Raw genomic sequence first — 18,877 nt, forward strand, 5'->3', positions numbered from 1 at the left:
TTCCTCCATGATCCTACAGCTCAGCTCCACGTCTGCTCTCTAAAGAGAGAGGGCTTTGGGTTGCCATTTTATAAGGAAACCTGTAAGGCAAGTTGGCCTTGGCTACCGGGCTGGGTCTCCAGGGATGACAGAGAGTGAAAGCACAGAAATGCAGCATGTATTTGTCATGCTTGGCACGGACCTAGGTGCCAAGCCAACACCTACAAATGATGTCTTAGGCAACTGCCAGTAAAAGGGACACGGCTGGTGATTCTGAGAGACTTTGTCATTGTGCAGGTAGGAGCAAGAGCCTGTAAAAATTAGGTATATCATTCTATAGATTTTTTTTTTCTTTTACTTAATTAAGTGGCTCCATGTGCCACCTCTGGGTGACAACTTTAAGGCGTTGGTTCTGGTCTACTACTATGTGTTCTGGGGATCAAAGTCAGGTTATCAAACTTTTATTTACATTGAGTGCTTTTACCTGCTAAGGCATCTCTCTGGCCTAATATTATCCTATTTGGATCAACAGTCTGATGAAGAGGGCTGAATAAGAAATCCTCTGAATTCTTCAGCCTCACACTAAGCCTATTATTCAAGTTTTTGTTGTTCTTGCAGACAGCATAATCCATTTCTGCTGGTGTAAAAATGAACTGATGGTATTAAAATAGTGTTAGCACACACCTTATCTGTAAGGGACAAAGAACCATGCTTCAGAACCACATGGCAAGAAATCATATCCAAACTACAGTACGAGGACATCGCAGCAGAAAGTGCCACTAGCACTCACCCTGTAACTGCACCAATAATCCCCTGTCAGAAAGCCAACCTAAGAGCAGCTGACATTTCTGTGTCTCTGCCCCTGTGTGACTCCTGCTTTTTCTTCCATATTACCGTCTTGCGGGTCACACACCTCTATCTTAGTTGCAAAGGAGGCAGAGAAAGGAAGCTCTAGCTATATGCTGGAAGACAGAACTTCCCGTTTCCTTGATGAAAGCACTTCTAAGTGATGATGTGACGTGTGTCCTGGGAAGACACGAACTAATCAGACAATGGATCTCTTCCAAAGCAGTGAAAGGCCGGCATGCAAATCTGCTAGTGAGAAAACTTGTAATGACTCAGTCCGGCTTTACAAAGGGTCTTTTCTGTTACCAAACAAAGTCTTCCCAGCTGTTGCCTGGTTTTCCCCTTCTAAGTGCCAGAGATATGATGTCTTTCCGGTTCAACTCAGTCTGGAAGGACATTCTCCAGTCATTAGCACAGTGGAGAAGAGTCACGTCTTCACCTTGTCACAAGCTTTAGAAACGGTGGTCAAGGAAGAAAATGATAACAGACCAAATAGGTTGAAATTGTGTAGTACGAAACCAAAGATCTCCAGATGGGACCTAAGCAATGTAGACCGAAAGCCTAAGAATGCTGCGGCTGGGGGCACAGCATCAGGCAAATCAGGCCAAGTCTGGACCTGAACCAAGACAGCAAGGTTTCCTTCAGCCAAAACCATCCAAGGCAGAAATAGAATTTGTCTTACATATTTAGACCTCTGGTCTCTGGTCATGACTACCTTAGTCACCTTGTGAAGAACTACCAAGAAAAAAGATGTCCATGTGTAAACGTATTTAAAATTTCGCATTCTGTTTTTTTTTCCTTACTCTTTGAAACACAAACATCTTTCTGTGCTATTTGCTGTTCACATCTATCCTTTTCGATACCTATTCTGTGTTGCATGCGTGGATAAAACCTCATGTATCCAATCCCTGTCCCATCATTTCATACTTTAGAAGACCAAGCAAGGAAAGACTACTATTCTAGAGAGCTGTTCATGAATCCGGCCATGTTCCATTGATCCTAGGCAGATCCTATTACATGTAAAAGAAAAGTGGGCTATGGATCTGACACTGGCAGAGTTTGCCTACCATAAGTGGTATCCTGGGGTTATCCCCTGAATCACAAACTCTTAAATAAACAAAATAAAACACAGTGCATGAAAAACCAGGTTCAGTCTGCTCTCAGAAACTTTATGTGGAAAGACTTCAAACGTTCTGAAATACGTTTCCAGGCGGCACATCAAGTACAATCTCTGTCCCTGGAGGAAGACCCAGAGTGAGGCTGCCTCGCAGCTGGAGTTGTCTTGAAACCTCAGTGCAGTAAGCAGAGCCTGAGTGAGTGGGAAGGGTGCAGAAAGCTGTTGATCCTCCTGTGAGCTTTTAAAAAGATTTGTTGTCATAATTTTAATCATGTATGAAGTGTGGGCTTGTGCATACTAAATGCATATGAAGTGCCTGAGGAGGCCAGGAGTGTCAGATGACCTGAAGCTGGTATAGAGGTGGTTCTGCATAGTCTGATGTGGGTACTGGGAATCAAATTCAGGTCCTTTGCAAGAGTGATATACACTGTTAACTTTTGAGTTCTCTCTCTCTAGCACTCTTCTGTGGACTTTTTTTTTAAAAAAGAATTATTTATTCACTTATTGTGAATTATTATTTTAATTGCTCTTTATTCATTGTTTTTGTTATATTTATTTATGTGTATTCATTATTACTGTTATGAAATTATTATTTATCATTATTTTTAATGTATATGAGTACACTGTAGCTGTCTGTCCTCAGACACACCAAAAGAGGACATCAGATCCTGTTACAGACGGTTATGAACCACCATGTGGTTGCTGGGAATTGAACTCAGGACCTCTGGAAGAGCAGTCAGTGCTCTTAACCACGGAGCCATCTCTCAAGTCATTTCCTGTGGGTTTTTTAAAAGCGGCATTTTTATTAATTCTTTGAGAATTTTATCCTATATATGACTTTCCTAAATCAACTCACATCTCTCTACTTATCCAATGATATGCTCTCCTTTAACACAAACAAACAAACACCTAACCACAGCTGCTAGAACACTCTGGTATAGGTCATCTCCCGAGTGTGGTTAACATAGCAGGAGCCACACCCTTAAAAGAGAACTGACTTTCTCTGTCCCAGCAGCCACCAATTGCCAATAACTCTTCAACTTGTCACCACTTCCCCTCCACGTTAGGATTTTGTCAAAGCTGAACTTGCCCTGTTCATTACTTTCACAACCACTGTAAGTTCATTTATGCAACTTCCCTGTTGTGCCCAGAAAACACCCACTCCCTCTTACTCTTATACTCTTTCCCCCACTTGTTCCATGATGATCCCTGAGCCTTGTGGAAAGAGCCATGGTGTAGATGTCCCACTCAGAGCTGAGCTTTCTGCTTGTATCTTATTCTCTGCACACTGACCACTTATGGGAGTGTTTGCTAATCACTGTCTACTGCAAGAAGGTTTTCTGATGAGGATTAAGAGATGCACTCATGGGGTTGGGGATTTAGCTCAGTGGTAGAGCGCTTGCCTAACAAGCACAAGGCCCTGGGTTCGATCCCCAGCTCTGAAAAAAAGAAAAAAAAAAAAAAAGAGATGCACTCATTTACGGGTATAAAGGTATCCTTAGGAACTGGTTTAATACTGTATCCATTTATCAAATTCTCCTCTGTAGCCTACGACCTACATATCCACAGGTTGTTGGCTCTCATAGCAATGCCAAATATGGCTTCCATCTTGTGAAACAGGCCTCTCATCCAATCAGAAGCTGTTTGGTTATTCTGATAACATCCACGCCACTAAAGCGCTAGTGAGCGTATCCTGCCAGGCCAATTATAGTTTTCAGTTCAAAGCTGGGTGAGAATAGTGACTGCTTTTCTCCTCTGCTAGTATTCATAGCTCACTCCAGCACTATGAAAACTGTCTAGTAGGGTGGAGCTTCTGGACCAGTACCAGACTGGTCCCTTTACGTTCTTCGATGCAAATATACATTGTCTTCAAAAACAGAGTCTTAGAATCAACTTTTGTAAATGGAGCCCAATCAGTCAGCAATTCCAAAAGAAATAATCCACTTCTGACAGTGGGTTTTTTTTTTTTTTATTTGCTAGCCTCTGGTATCTTAAGAGAGGCATTGTCTCCTGCCCCCTATTATGGAGTAACCCCACTTAGACTTTTTCTATACATGTACATATTTTAGGAAACTTGTGCAATAGTAGGTGTCCATAAGATCTTTTCAAAAAGTCTTTAGTGTTAGACCCAACCTTCCTATAGTCCCTCCTCTCCCATCGTCTACCTGATTTAATCCCTTCTTCTCCATTAGTTGACTCTCCTCGTATCTCCCCTCCCTTAAGCCAATTCCACAATGCTCCTTACTAGTTTCCTGACCTCTGTGGCTATTCCAAATGAAACAGACTTATCTAAAGATCCAATGTTAGCATCTTCACATGAAAGAAAATTTGTGATATTCATGTTTGTGAGTCTAAATTACACTTCGCTCACAATGATTGTTCCTGGCCCCATCCAATTACATGCAAATTTCATAATTTGGTTTTTAACAGCCAAATAATATTTCACTATGTAAGTGTATTACATCTTTATTATTCATCATTGATGGGCATCCAGGTTGTTTCAATTTCCTGGGTATTGTGAATAGAGCAGAAATGAACATGAATGAGAAAATATCTGTATAGAATCCTTTGGGTACATGCTCAAGAGTAATATAGCTGAATCACATACAGCTCTTGGTGCCCCGTTGCTAGCTTTTTGAGGAAACACCACACTGATTTCCATAGTGTCTGCATCAGTTTACACCCCTAAGTGTTCCAGTATCCATGCCATTTTCCCATATTCATGCCAGCATTTGGTGTCATTTTGTTTTTATGTATTAGTCACCCTGGTTGGAGTAAGATGAAGTCTCAAAAGATGATAAATAAATTAAAAACGAGTCCCAGGCATTTACATTTCACCTCTTACAACTCTGTTTAGTTCCTTATCCCATTTTTAATTGGTTTATTTGTTTTCATAATACTTTGCTTTCATTAGTTCTTTGTATAGTCCAGATATTCTCTTTCAGACATCTAGAGAGTAAAGGTTTTCCCCCATTCCATAGGTTACTTGTTCACAGCTTTTTAGTTTTATGAGGTGCCAAGTCTTGGTCTTGATGACGATGCCCCAGAATCATGTCCAAAAATATCTTTCTGTGTCTGTAAGTTCAAGTGGAATAGATTTATCAGGTATTATGCTGAGGTCCTTGATATGTTTGGGCTTGAGTTTAGTGCAAAGTTAGAGATAAGGATCCAAGTTGATTTATCCACACATAGCTATTTATTTTGACCTAGACAGCTAATTGAAGACACTAGTTTTTTTCTAGAGTGTACTTCTGACCTCTTCATGAAAAATCAGATGGGTGTAGGAGCCTGAACTTATATCAAGGTTGTCAGTTCTACTTCATTAATCAAAGTGTTTGTTTTTATGTCAGTACCATACTGTTTTTATTACTGGTGTATAACCTGTAGGCAGAGTTCTTTGTTTACTCCAAAGTGTAACTTGAAATCAAGGGAGTTGATACTTGCAGGAGTTATTCAATTGCCCTGAATTGTTTTGGCTAGTTTCAAGTTTTGTTTTGTGTTTTTGTTTTGGTTTGGAGTTTTTTTTTGTATGGAATTTGAGATTACTTATTCAATTTCTGTAAAGAGTTCTGTTGGAATTTTGATAGTGATTTTGTTCAACTTCTGAAGTACATTTAGTAGGATGATTTTTTTAAGATTTATTGATTGATTTTATGTATATGAGTACACTGTAGCTATCTTCAGACACAGGAGAAGAGGGCATCAGATCCCATTGCAGATGGTTGTGAGCCACCATGTGGTTGCTGGGAATTGAACTTGGGACCTCTGGAAGAGCAGTCAGTGCTCTTAACCACTGAGCCACCTCTCCAGCCCCGGAAGATCATATCAACACCATTAACCCTACCAATCCATGAGCATAGGGGATCTTTCTATATTCTGTTAACTTCTTCAATGTCTTAAATTACAAGTATTTCACTTCCTTGATTGTCTTTATTGTAAGGTTTTGTTTTGCTTTTTAGATATAGGATGGCTACTGTACCTTGCTATACTACTGAGTGTGTTTATTAGCTATAGGTGTTTTCTAAAGGAGCACTGGGGGTCTTGTATGTACAGAATCATCTTGTCTGCAAACATCACAACTTTGGTTTCTTCCCTTTTTTGTTTGAATCTCCTTTATCACTTTCACTACTCTTGTTCTAGCTGAGACTTCAGGCAATGCATTGAACAGGTTTGGAGAGAATGGACATCCTTGTCTTGTGTTTGATTTTAGAGACAATGCTCTGGCTTTTTCTATGCTTAGCATGATTTAAGTATGGACTTGTTGTATATTACCTTCATTTTTTTTTTAGATGAGTCCCCTGTATCCTTCGATTCTCCAGGACTTTTATCATGAAGAAATGTTAGATTTTGTTAAAGAACTTATCTATACATCTAATGAGATGATTATGTAATTTTTGCCATTCAGTTTATTGATCTTATGGATTATGTTAATTGATTTACATATGTTGAGTCATCCCTGCACCTCTGGCAAAAAGCCAACTTGTATCTTGGTGGAAAAATCTTTTTGTTGTGTTTCTGAATTTGGTTTGCAAGTATTTTGTTGAGAATTTTTAGATGTATGTTCTTTAGAGACATTGGCCTATAATTTTATTTTTTTGTTTGATCTTTGTCTGGTTTGGTGCTAGGCTTTCTAATACTGAAGAACTTGAAAACGTTTCTTTCTATTCTGTTTTAGAGAATAATTTGAGGAGTAGTGTTGTTCTTCTTTGAAGGTCCAGCAGAATTCTATACTGTATTTACCTGGTTCTGGACTCCTTGAGTTAGAAAGTTTTTATTTAGTGCCTCTATCTCATTAGTAGTTGAGGATATATTTAAATTATTTACTCCATCTTGATTTCTCACATATATCATATACATATACATCCATTTCTTTTAGATTTTCCAGTGTAGTGGAATTTGGACTTCTTTATTCTTCTCTCACACATATAATGCATTCCAACCACCGCCTCTCCTCCCTCTACTCCTCCAGCCCCCAAGCCCTCACCCAAATCCACTGCTCCTATGTTTCTCTTCAGAAAAGAGCAGGCCTCCCTGGGATATCAACCAAACACAGCATAAGAAGTTACAAGACGAGGCACAAACACCACATATCAAGGCTGGATGAGGCCACCAAGGAGGAGGAAAAAAGAAGTTTCAAGAGCAGGCAAAATAGTCAGAGACACCCACAGTCCCATGGTTAGGAGTCTCACAAGAACACAAAACCACACAGAAATAATAAACTTTTAGAGTATGTCCTTATGAGTCTTTCAATTTTCTCAGTGTCTGTGGTAGTGTCTCACTCTCACTTTTCATCTCTGATTTTATTTGGGTGATCTCTCTCTCTCTCTCTCTCTCTCTCTCTCTCTCTCTCTCTCTCTCTCTTTCTCTTTCTCTGGCTAAGGATTTGTCAATCTTTTTAATATTTTCAAAAAACCAACCCTTTATTTCATTGTGTTGCTTGTTTCTATGTCATTAATTTCATCTTTGATTTCGATATGCTTAACCTCTTCAGATGAAAGTATTTTGTTTAATATCATTTATAGAGCCATCATAGTGGTCATAAATCCCTTAAATCTCTTTTAGTTATAGAAAAATTTCCCCTTTGACTATAACTGATAGTTTTGGTATAAAGGTTTGTGTTGGTATCTGTGTTCTTTCAGACTTGTAGAATATCAAGCAAAACCCTTCTGGCCCCAAAGTATTTTCCATCTACTGCTTTTTGGTATTGTTCATTCTTATTTTTCCAGTTATGCACATCACTATTTTATTAGTATAAGGTCTCTCAAAATTTTTATGTGGGCACTTAGTGCTTTAAATTTTCTCCTATGACTATCTTTACTTTATCCCATAGATTTTTTTGTATGCTGTGTTCTCATTTTCATCCAATTCTAGAAATTTTTAAAATATTTGTCTTGATTTCTTCCTTGACACAATTTTCTTTTTTTCCATTTTTGTTGTTGTTGTTGTTTACCTTTTTACTGGATATTTTATGTATTAACATTTTAAATGTTATTCCTCCCCCCCTCCCATAACCCGTACCCTCTCCCCCACTTCTATGAAGATGCTCCCACTCCCACCCACCCTCTCCCACCTCAACATCCTGGCATTCTCCTACACTGAGGCAATGACCTTCACAGGACCAAGGGCTTTCCCTCCTTTTGATGCCAGACAATGCCATCCTCTGCTACATATGCGACTGGAGCCATGGGTCCATCCATGTGTACTCATTGGTTAGTGGTTTAGTCTCCAGGAGCTCTGGTTGGTTGATATTATTGTTCTTCCTATGGGGGTTGCAAATCCCTTTAGCTCCTGCAGTCCTTTCCCTAACTCCTCCACTGGGGTCCTTGTGCTCAGTCCGATGGTTAGCTACAAGCATCCGCATCTGTATCAATAAGGCTCTGGCAGAGCCTCTCAAGAGACATCTATATCAGGCTACTGCCTTGACCCAATTTTCATTCATTATTGTGTTGTTTGGTTTCCTTTTCTCTACTTTCTGTAGTTTCTATTGTTAAATCCAGCTCTGTTCTTTTGTGCTCAAATTAAATGCAGGGTGTTATTTCAATTTTCCTACATTTGTTGAAACTTGCTTTATGTTTTAATATTGATCCACTTTGGAGAAAGCTCCATGGGCCACTGAGAAGAAAGTATATTACTCATGTTTGGGTGGAATGTTCTATAAATGTCTGTTAAATCTATTTGATTTATGATAGCACTTAACTTCAGAGTTTATTTAGTGTTTGTCTCACCTGTCTATTGGTGAGAGTGGAATTTTGGAGTCACCCAATATCATCGTATTGGGATAAATCTGTGATTTTAGATTTAATAATATTTATTTTATAAAATACTTTGTTTAGTGTGTTTATCCTGAGTTTAGTGCATAAATGTTTAGAATTGTATCCTGTCGGTAGATTCTTTCCTTTAATGAAGTGAATTATCAGATACTGGAATATTTATGTCTATTATTTATTAGTTCCGTTTTCTTAGAATATGTTTCCCATCCTTTTACCCTAAAGCGGTTTCTATTGTTGGTTGTGAGGTGTGTTTCTTGGAGGCAGCAAAAACATGGATCCTGTTTCCTAATCCAGTCTGTTAGTGTGTGTTTCTTTATTAGGAAGTTGAAACTGTTGATGTTGAAAATTATTATTTAGCAATTCTTGTTATTTTGTTGTGAATGTATTTTCTTAGACTTCTCTTGATTAACCTTTACTTACTCCCTGTGCCACTTTTGATATGTTTAACCTTCTCTTCAGATGGAAATATCTTGTCTAATGTCCTTTATAGAGCCATCATAGTGGCCACAAATTCCTTAAATCTGTTTTATTATGGAAAAATTTCCCCTTTGATTATAACTGATAGTTTTGGCATAGAGGTCTGTGTTGTTATCTGTGTTCTTTCAGACTTGTAGAATATCAAGCAAGACCCTCTGGTTCCCAAGGTCGCCACTAAGATGTCAGGTGATTTGTCTTTGCTTGCCCTGCCTTTATAAGTGACTTGGCCACTAAGACATCTTTCCAGCCCCTCCATTGAATTTTTTTCACTGACTAAATTTTTTACTAAGTTTTACTTCGGTTTGGCATTTCTTCTGAAATTCTATCTCTAATTTCATTTTTATAAATTGAATCGTTTTCTTTGTTTCATCGTTTGTTTGTGTTTTCACAGCCTTCGTTCTTGGATTAATGCATATCTTTGAATTCCCTGAACACACTTTTCTCAAGTAATATTAGGAGGTACTAATTTTTGGAAGAGACTTATCACCTTGATTATTCATACCTGGGTTTGCGGGACACCAGTGGTGTGATGGGTAGGGTGTCTGGTGGGTCAGTGGGTTGTCCTCTAGGTTTTGAAATAAAACTTCAGCATCCAAAGTAACAATGAGAGTAGCCTGTCTTAACAAAAAGGTCTCATTTTGCACCATGTTTGTCCTACCCACTCTGTAGACCAGCCTGTCACTGGTCTTGCACCAATGCTACCTCTGCCTCCTAGGGGATATTTCATACACGAGCTGCCGTGCGAAACTTGCATAGGAATTGTCAAGTGTCTCAGGAAGAAGTAGATGAATTCTATAGAATTCCACATAGCTTCAATAAAAGATTGCTAGGAGTGTTAGTTGGAAGCAGGGTATATGATGTGGTTACAACAATCCATTGTAGAAAATACAGTTTCTAGATATTATAGCAGCAAGATAAATATAATATGACTTTCTCCTGCTCCTCCTCCCTGAGGTAAATTACTTTCCTGTTTGTCTCTGGGGTTTGTCTGACACATCTTTGTGCCTTTCTTTGAAGATCTTGCTGACTCATGTTCTCAGCTTCCTCTGGCTCTGAGGATCATGAAGATCTGGCGACTGCAGCAAGCCAGCTGGGCATGACCTTGCAGTTTGGCTCCTCACGGGCAAAATGACTCAGCCTCTTTGTCTCCATTCCAGATTCCTAGGAGAAAGTCTGATCGACCCGTCTCAGATCACATGTTCACCCTCGAGTTGGAGACGCTGAAACTGGTGGAACACAGTCACATGACATGAAATCCGTCCCTCCCGGAGTCATAAGCAGCGTAGAGCCTCTGAGGTGGAATGTGAGAAGGAAGGAGGGAGGGAATGTTTGTCATCTCTGAAGATGTGGGGCTGAAGGCTAAAAGAGACTTGCTGAGCTGTGGTTCAAGATAAATAAATGAATAAATAAGTCATGGCTTTAGAAAGAACAAAAGAGAATCCCATTTATTAGTCACAGAACCGCAGACGGTATTCCTGACCGTTCAGATTCCTTATCTCATATGTAACCGTGGGTCTATGATTACCGTTTGTATCTCAATAATGTCGTAAGGAATGACCTATCTTCACATCAAGGATTTGGCAGGTTTCCTATGAAAAAAACCATCCAGCAATTCTCTTTGAATTCGTTATCCCCAACCTTACTATAAATATATTTGGAAGGCAGTTACATGAGCTGGCAATGTTGAAGTCCCTAGGGAGCTGCTTGGTGCAGGAGATGACATTCTAAAAGGAGAAGAAATCTGACATCGCACTCCAGGAGTTTGCATGTCCGGGTGTTTGGGGCTTGAAAGAGTGAAACTGTGAATAAATGCTTCCTTTCTAATAGAATATCCACTAGATGCTCACACGACTCCAAACTCCACATTGGTACTATTTCTGTGGCCAGTGACAAAGGCTCTTCACTGAAATTGCTTTTCCTCTGTGCCAAATGATCAGGACTAACCCACAGAGTGTGAAAGAGAGACTTCTCTAAAGTTGCCTGACAAGCAAGGCAAGGTTCTCCTCCTCGAAACCCACTGTGGTGCTGAACACTCAACGTTTCCCTATCAAGAAAAGAAACATTCAAAGAGATTTTTTTTTTTAATTTTCCTGGTGAGAGTTTTAGTTTCCCAACCCATTCAAGTTCTTCTAAAAGAATCCTTAAGCACCCACGCAAACCTATGATTTATAGCAAGCATGTGTTTTTCTGGAAGTAACCTAGACCACCTCCTGCTTTCCAAGGTCAGCCTCCTAATCTTCCTGTAATTCCTCTCTCTCACTTCCCTGTGGTGACTTTCCTGGCAGGGACTGGGCTGCCCTTCCTCCAGAGGCTCTACACAATTCAGACGTTTTGGCCCCTCCTCCTCCTCCTCCTCCTCTCCCTCCTCCTCCTCTCCCTCCTCCTCCTCTCCCTCCTCCTCCTCCTCTTCCTCCTCCTCCTCCTCCTCTTCCTCCTCCTCTTCCTCCTCCTCCTCCTCCTCCTCCTCTTCCTCCTCCTCTTCCTCCTCCTCTTCCTCTTCCTCCTTTTCCTCCTCCTCCTCCTCTTCCTCTTCCTCCTCCTCCTGCTCCTGCTCCTCCTCCTTCTCTCTCTCTATGAATGAATGCTCTTTCTCTCCCCAAATCCCATAGTGACCTTCCTGGCCTAGATCCTTGAGACCAATAAACTTGCCCAAGAGCAGCTTCCCCATAAACCTGGTTTAATAGTTTAATATAATCTAATCTGGCTGGAATTGGCTCATTTCATGGTTGGAAAAATAACGTATTGCCTTCACTTAGCCCTATCCCTTGACTCCAATCATTCCCTTGCCTCCTCTTTTCATATGTAAATATAACTATGTATTATTCCTGGGCTTTTACAAAGAGTTCTGTTGAATTCTATAAAGTCCTCTGTAAAAGAAGAGAAGGCATTCAGTTATAGGTAAGCCAAATTTTCCAACTATAGGTGCATTAATGTACTTACAGGGGCTGGAATGACCTGACCTTTGTTGTGCCCACCGTACAGAACTACTAACAACCCAGGCTCTTAGCAGGACATCCACTCCTGCCATATTGAATTTATATACCAGTGGGGAAATACTCAAGTAATGTTTGGCGATGGTGGTGGTTTTGCTTGTTTTTAAGATTGGAATATACTATGTATACTATGAATAGTTCACACACTAAATATGTTTTAAAAAATAAGATGATTCTTGTCCATGCTTTCTGTTTGATTTTGGCTCTAGGGCTTCTATGTAGGAAATGCATCTTAGAATAAGCGTTGGAGAAACCAGAATTGTTAATCATGGGGGGCCCACTTTCTTCGATGGAAGAAAACAAATGATGCCTGATCGCCTGGAATGCTGGAGTGATGTGGTCAAACAACCTGGTGATCCTTCGCTTGTTTATTAGAAATCAGCCTCCACCTGAATCCCTCAATATCCTGGTCATCATTTAGGCCCTAATCCTGTAGTGAGTAGAACACATTGCTATGAGAGAGGCCCCATGTACTGTGCCTTCGCCACCAACAGAATCTAACCTTATGCTTATCACAGATCCTCTCTCTAGGTCCTAGCCCTGAGCTTTGTTTATCAGCGAATAGAATTCATTAATTAGAACAATCATAGGTCACAAGTTCTACTGTGATGGTTTGTATATGCTCAGCCCAGGGAGTGGCACTATTAGAAGGTGTGGCCTGTTGGAGTAGGTGTGTCACTGTGGGTGTGGGCTGTAAGTCCCTCAGGCTAACTGCCTAGAAGTCAGTATTCTGCTTACAGCCTTCAGATGAAGACAGAAAACTCTCAGCAGCTCCTGTACCATGCCTGCCTGGATGCTGCCATGGTCCTGCCTTGATGATAATGGACCGAACCTCTGAGCCTGTAAGCCACCCCCAATTAAATGTTGACCTTATAAGAGTAACCTTGGTCACGATATCTGTTCACAGCAGTGAAACTCTAACTAAGACATCTACTATCTTTACATGTATAAGAAAAGTAAAACATGAGGCCAGTCTCTGGAAGGCTATGACCCAGTGTCTACAAAGATGGCACTGCCCTGAGTTTCATTCATCATCTCCCAGGACCATCCCCCACAGGCCACGAGGTCTGACACTATTATAAACATCTTACATGAGGACATATCTCGTCCTTTGTAATGAGTAATCCTTGGTACCACAATCCCTCCTTCCTCTGAAAGGCATTTGTGGAATTTTAACAGGACTATGCATACTCTGTGTCTTAGTCAGTGTCTCTATTGCTGCGATACAACACCATGATCAAAAACAAGTTGGGAAGGAAAGGGTTTATTCCATGGCTTCCCCTCCTATCATTGGAGGAAGTCAGGATTGGAACTCGAGCAGGGCTGGAAACTGGAAGCAGGAGCTGATGCAGAAGCCATGAAGGGTGCTACTTACTAGCTTTGTTTCCCATGGCTCGCTCAGCCTGCATTTTTATAGAATCCAGAACCACTCTTCTGTGCTGTATTGCTTCCATTGATCACTAATTGAGAAAATGCACTTCCTTACCTGAGGCTCCCCCCTTTCTGTTGACAACAGCTTGTGTCAAGTTGACACACAAAACCAGTCAATACACTCTTATGGTAAATTCTTATAAGTAAACTCCCTGGGTTGATGTTATACACATTTTAAATCACAAAACGTAATGTTCAATCGCATACCAACAAAATATTTTCTATTCTTTAACTTTGCAACCACCTTTATTTATATGAACTTATTGATGGATTGATAGATTTTGTATGCATGTATGTGCCTGCATATGAGAGAGAGAGAAAGAGAGAGAGAGAGAGAATGTATGTGTGTATGTGTATGCTATGGCACTCTGTGGAAGTCAGAGGTCAACTTGTAGAGTCAGTTCTTTCCTTTAACCATGTGTTTTCTCCACATCCAACGTGCGGTATCAGGTTTGGCAAGTGCCTTTACCTGCTAAGATATCTTACAGATCTACCTATTTTTTTTTTATTATTGTCAATCTGATAGTCCAAAAAGTATTAGGTTTGCATTGTTATTCTAATTTGCATTTTATCTGAACAGTAATAAAGATACATGTCTTTTCAGTGTTCATTGAGCATTTCATGCTCTCCTTTTATTATCTGATGTTTGTTTCTCCACTCTCCTACTGTTTCCTGTCTTAAACTTTTGAGTTGTGCATAATTAGTACACACAACTTTAATTGGCAACACCAGAACCAGCGATAAAGCAGAAGCCAGGGCAGAAAACTACCTCTCCTGAGCCTTTGGATTTAGGAATATAGAACCTCTTTTGGCTGGTTGGTTGGCTAGTGACTATATTGTTGTTTTCATTTGTCCACAGCCCAGGCTGGCTAGAGAGTCACTCAGTCTCCTGAGTGCCTAGATTCCATGTATGTACTTACCACCATGGCACAATCGTCTATTGTACCTAGATCCTTTTTTTTTGTTTTTTCCATTACTCAAGATTGAACACAGGACCCTGTGTATACCGGGCAGGAAGTCTATCACTGAACTATATCCTTGGGATGGTCTGCTTCTTTTAAAAACTAGAAACAAAACAAAAGTTAATGTGAAACTGACTGAGTCAGCTACTCTCAGTTCCACACATCATAACAAGAAAAAGTAGGTGTGCAGAAGGAAAAACAGTGATAGATCTTGGACGTAGAAGAGCCAAGGCACTGTGGCCTTGGTCCATTCATATCCTGTAGGCTTTCGAGAATGCCCTATGTCTTTTAGTTTAGCTACATTTCTGTTAGGATAAGTAATGTCACGCATTGTCCTTTATGATATGAGGAACTGGGGGACAGAGACAGTTTAGGAAGAATGTTCTACTCTTAGTTCTCCCTTTTTCCAGGCTCCTAAGAAGCCCAGGAGAGCCCTAACAAATCTGTGATTCTCAATCTTGAAGGTTAAGTGTGATGGTTTTAATGAAAATGACCTCTGTAGGCTCTCATGACTAGATACTTGTTCCCCACTTGGTGAAACTGTTTGGGAACAGATAGAAGGTGTGGCCTTGTTAGAGGAGATGTGGCACTGGGTATTCTTTGGGGTTTCAAAGGACTACACCATTACCAGTATGTTCTCTCTCTCTCTCTCTCTCTCTCTCTCTCTCTCTCTCTCTCTCTCTCTCTCTCTGTGTGTGTGTGTGTGTTTGTCTCTGTCTCTGTCTCTTTCTGTCTGTCTCTCTCTCTCTCTCTCTCGTCTCTCTCTCTCCAGCCCCCCCCCCACCAACTCCAGGGCTTGTGTCTCAGATATGAGTTCTCTGTTATTCATGCTACCACGTCTTTGCTTCATTCTAATTGGATTCTAATCGTCTGAAATCATAAGCTCAATTAAACTCTTTTATAAGTTGCTTTGGTCACGATGTTTCATCAAAGCAACAGTAATGAATATAGGACATGAAAGCAAAAATTGTACAATGGGCCAACTATGTTATATTAGCATTTCTGTTACTGCAATGATAAAAGGGTAAGTTGAGGAAGAAAGAGTTTATTGGGCCTATACTTCCACATTGTAGCCTGTGTCAAACTGACATAAAACTAGCTGGGATGTATGTCTTTATTGCATTAGTCCTTTGATTTTATTTTCTTTCAGGAATCTTCATCCAATCAGATATGTAGACCTTTGCCCCACTCAGCTCTTTGAAAAATCTCATCTCAGAACTTCTGGTTTTACTCCCTAGAGAAACTCTTCACTGAGCATTTACTATGTGCTTTGCATCCATCTAATTATTGAACCTGGATAGGGATGTCACTGCTCAATGGCAGATGAAGCTAAAGAGGAAATGATAGCCTAGTAAATTGTTCAAGAGTCCTCATCCAGAACATGATAAATCAGGGATCTGGAGTCTGCGGTCTGACTGTTACATCCCTGTTTCCTGGCTGGCCCAGCTAGGCTTAAAGAGTCTAGAGCTAAGAGGACACTAGTCCTGGGACAGAATTGGGGTCTTTTACTTTCAGGACCCCTCTAATCACCACCTTCAGATCCTTATCTTTCTCAGAACAAGAGAACACTTGCATATTTATATTCTAGCTCCTGGCAGCTCCTTTGACAATCCTTCCTACCCAAAGTTTATGCCAGAACTTGGCGCTGATCTGCTGAGCACTGAAGGATCACAGGCTGTATCTAAACCAAAGGGTTTCCATCATCAACAGTGCCCCATTCACCTCTCAATACAGGACGTTACTGAAACAAGTTTCTCACTCCTTTGTAATCTAGCTCCTTTGTAATGTTAGTAAATACCCATTTGCTTCTCATATCAGCCTTTGTATGGTTAGGATCTATAAAAATCCCCATTTCACATGTAAGTCACATGCCCAAGGTCACAAAGCTAATAGACGGCTGCCAAGATTCCAATTCAGATGTCAGTTACTCCTTTGAGAAGCTAACAAATGCTCATATACCTCACAAAAATGTATACCTTCCCGATTCCTTTAACCTCTGGGGTTCTTCTCAAGGACAGTAAGTAGGTCAAGCACTTTGCAGAGCAAAACTCAGAAAACTCACTTGCCCTCCAGGTGAAGGTAAGGAAAGTTGAAGAGGGAAACAGCAAAATGGAAAAAAGATACTTGCCTAGAGAGAGACAGAGAGAGAGACCGAGAGAGAGACAGAGAGAGAGAGAGAGAGAGAGAGAGAGAGAGAGACCCCTGTCCTCATCCCTGTCCTTGTCCCTGTCCCAGTCTACTTCCCTTTGGCTGTGATAAACCCCATGACCAAAAGCAACTTGGGGAAGAAAGGGTCTATTCGGCTTAAATGTTCCAGTAAAATTCCATCATGGACGGAAACCAAAGCCAGAACTCAAGCAGGGAAGGCATCTGTAAGCAGGAACTGAAGAAGGGATAACGGAGGGGTGCTGCTTACTGGCTCACTCTCTGTGGCTTTCTCAGCTTGCTTTCTTACACAAAGCCAGGATCTCATACAGAAATAGCATTTCCCACAGTGGTGAGCAGAGGCCCAGCCCTCCTGCATCAATCATTAATCAACAAGATGACCGGTAGACTTGCCCACAAATCAATATAATGGAGGCAATTCCTCAACTGGTTTCCTCTTCCCAGGTGACTCTACTTCGTGTCAAGTTGACAAAAGCATGTTATCAGAATTCCCTCAATGCAGTAAGATGGAGATCTACAAATGCACCAACACCTCTCCTAAACTAAGAAGACTCATTTATGGGCTGACCCCTCATTAGGACAATTAATTGCAGCTTCTGGGGACTATGACATTATCATTTATTTGCAGTAGAGACTATGGGCATGTCCTGAGCTCCAAATATTCTAGTCCAGATTGGGCTGCTTTCCCTGCTCAAGGAGGATCTGCAACTGATTCCAAACAGATGCTAATGGAGTCCAGAGCTGCTCCCTGCTGCATGGCTCTCATCCTTCCAAATACCCAGGGTCCCAGTGTTTCTCATTTGAGCTTCTGATGAGTTAAGGATGGGGGTGGGGGGTTAAGCTTCTCAGAAATACAAAATCAAACAGCATTTCAGCCTTGTACTTGGCAATGTCCCTCCTCTGAGACAAGTGAAGCTCAGGGGTTATCCATCTGACTAGAAAGGGACGAGGGAGGGTAGAAATACTAGGAGGGAAAAGTTACTAATAAATGTTACCATACTATATATGTGCCAACCTCAGTTCATTTAAACGTTTTTATTACCTTTTTTAAAGTAGAAAGTAATGTCTAATATTTTTGACAAATTATGAGTATATAAAATATGATATATGTGAACAGTGTGTGATAGAATTAAGTCAATTAATATAGCAGTCATCTTAAAAACTTCTCATTTATTTCTCATGCTAAACGTAGCCCATACCTAGGACCATTTTTTTTTTAAGATTTATTTATTCTTTTATGTAGCAACAGTACACTGCAGCTGTCTTCAGACACTCCAGAAGAGGGCATCGGATCCCATTACAGATGGTTGTGAAGTTGCTGGGAATTGAACTCAGTAACTTTGGAAGAGCAGTCAGTGCTCTTAACCACTGAGCCATCTCTCCAGCCCACCTAGGACCTCTTTACATTCTCATTAATATCATGGAACTTCCTTAAATGAGAAGTAGGTAGATAGGTAGGTAGGTAGTTGATATTTTACTGTTTTAAAGATAAGAATAGGGGCTGGGGATTTAGCTCAGTGATAGAGCGCTTACCTAGGAAGCGCAAGGCCCTGGGTTCGGTCCCCAGCTCCAAAAAAAAGAACCAAAAAAAAAAAAAAAAGATAATAGATAAATACTTTAAATTTTCAGAAAGTCACTCGAGGGGGCCAGAGAAGTGGTATTAACACCAAGAGCACTGGCTGCTCTCCTAAAGGATTCAGCATGGATTCCCAGCACCCATATGGTGGCTCACAGCCATCTGTAACTTCAGTTCTGGGAGAGTCTATGCCCTTTTCTGGTTTTCTTGAGTACCAGGCACATGATGTACAGTTATACATTCAGGCAAAACATCTATATAGAGAGAATAATTTTTAGAAAGTTTTTAAATCATTTGAGAATAACAAACTCACTATGTCCTAATAAGCATTACACGATATTTATTATTAAAAGCTTTCATTTCAAAACTCAAAAAGAGCGAGAAAAAAAAAAAAAGGTAGTTTCCGTAAGTCTTTTTTATCTGGCACAAGAGAGGTGAGCTGGCTTCTCTGTTGCTTCTGTACTTAATGTGTTCCCTTGGGACAAAGAATACAAGAGACAATAGGGCCTCGGTATTGATGAAACTACCTTTATCAGGAGGACTGTCTGAAAAGAAAGCAC

General features: G+C 40.5%; 1 long non-coding RNA gene and 1 other non-coding gene across 2 annotated transcripts in view; both read left to right on the forward strand.

Annotated features, from left to right (window-relative positions):
* The window catches only part of LOC108350951 (uncharacterized), a 28,758-nt gene extending 15,734 nt beyond the window's left edge, over nt 1-13,024 (forward strand). Inside the window, exon 4 of the long non-coding RNA XR_015620791.1 lies at nt 10,347-13,024. This is a non-coding gene — a long non-coding RNA (uncharacterized LOC108350951). The remainder of the gene's footprint in view (nt 1-10,346) is intronic.
* Trnav-aac (transfer RNA valine (anticodon AAC)) lies at nt 3,314-3,386 on the forward strand. Its single transcript has one exon. It is a non-coding gene; the product is annotated as a tRNA-Val (tRNA).
* Nucleotides 13,025-18,877: the final 5,853 nt, after the last annotated feature.

Source organism: Rattus norvegicus, chromosome 5 (genome assembly GCF_021556685.1).
Source record: "Rattus norvegicus strain SHRSP/BbbUtx chromosome 5, alternate assembly SHRSP_T2T, whole genome shotgun sequence".
Taxonomy (NCBI): Eukaryota; Metazoa; Chordata; class Mammalia; order Rodentia; family Muridae; genus Rattus; species Rattus norvegicus.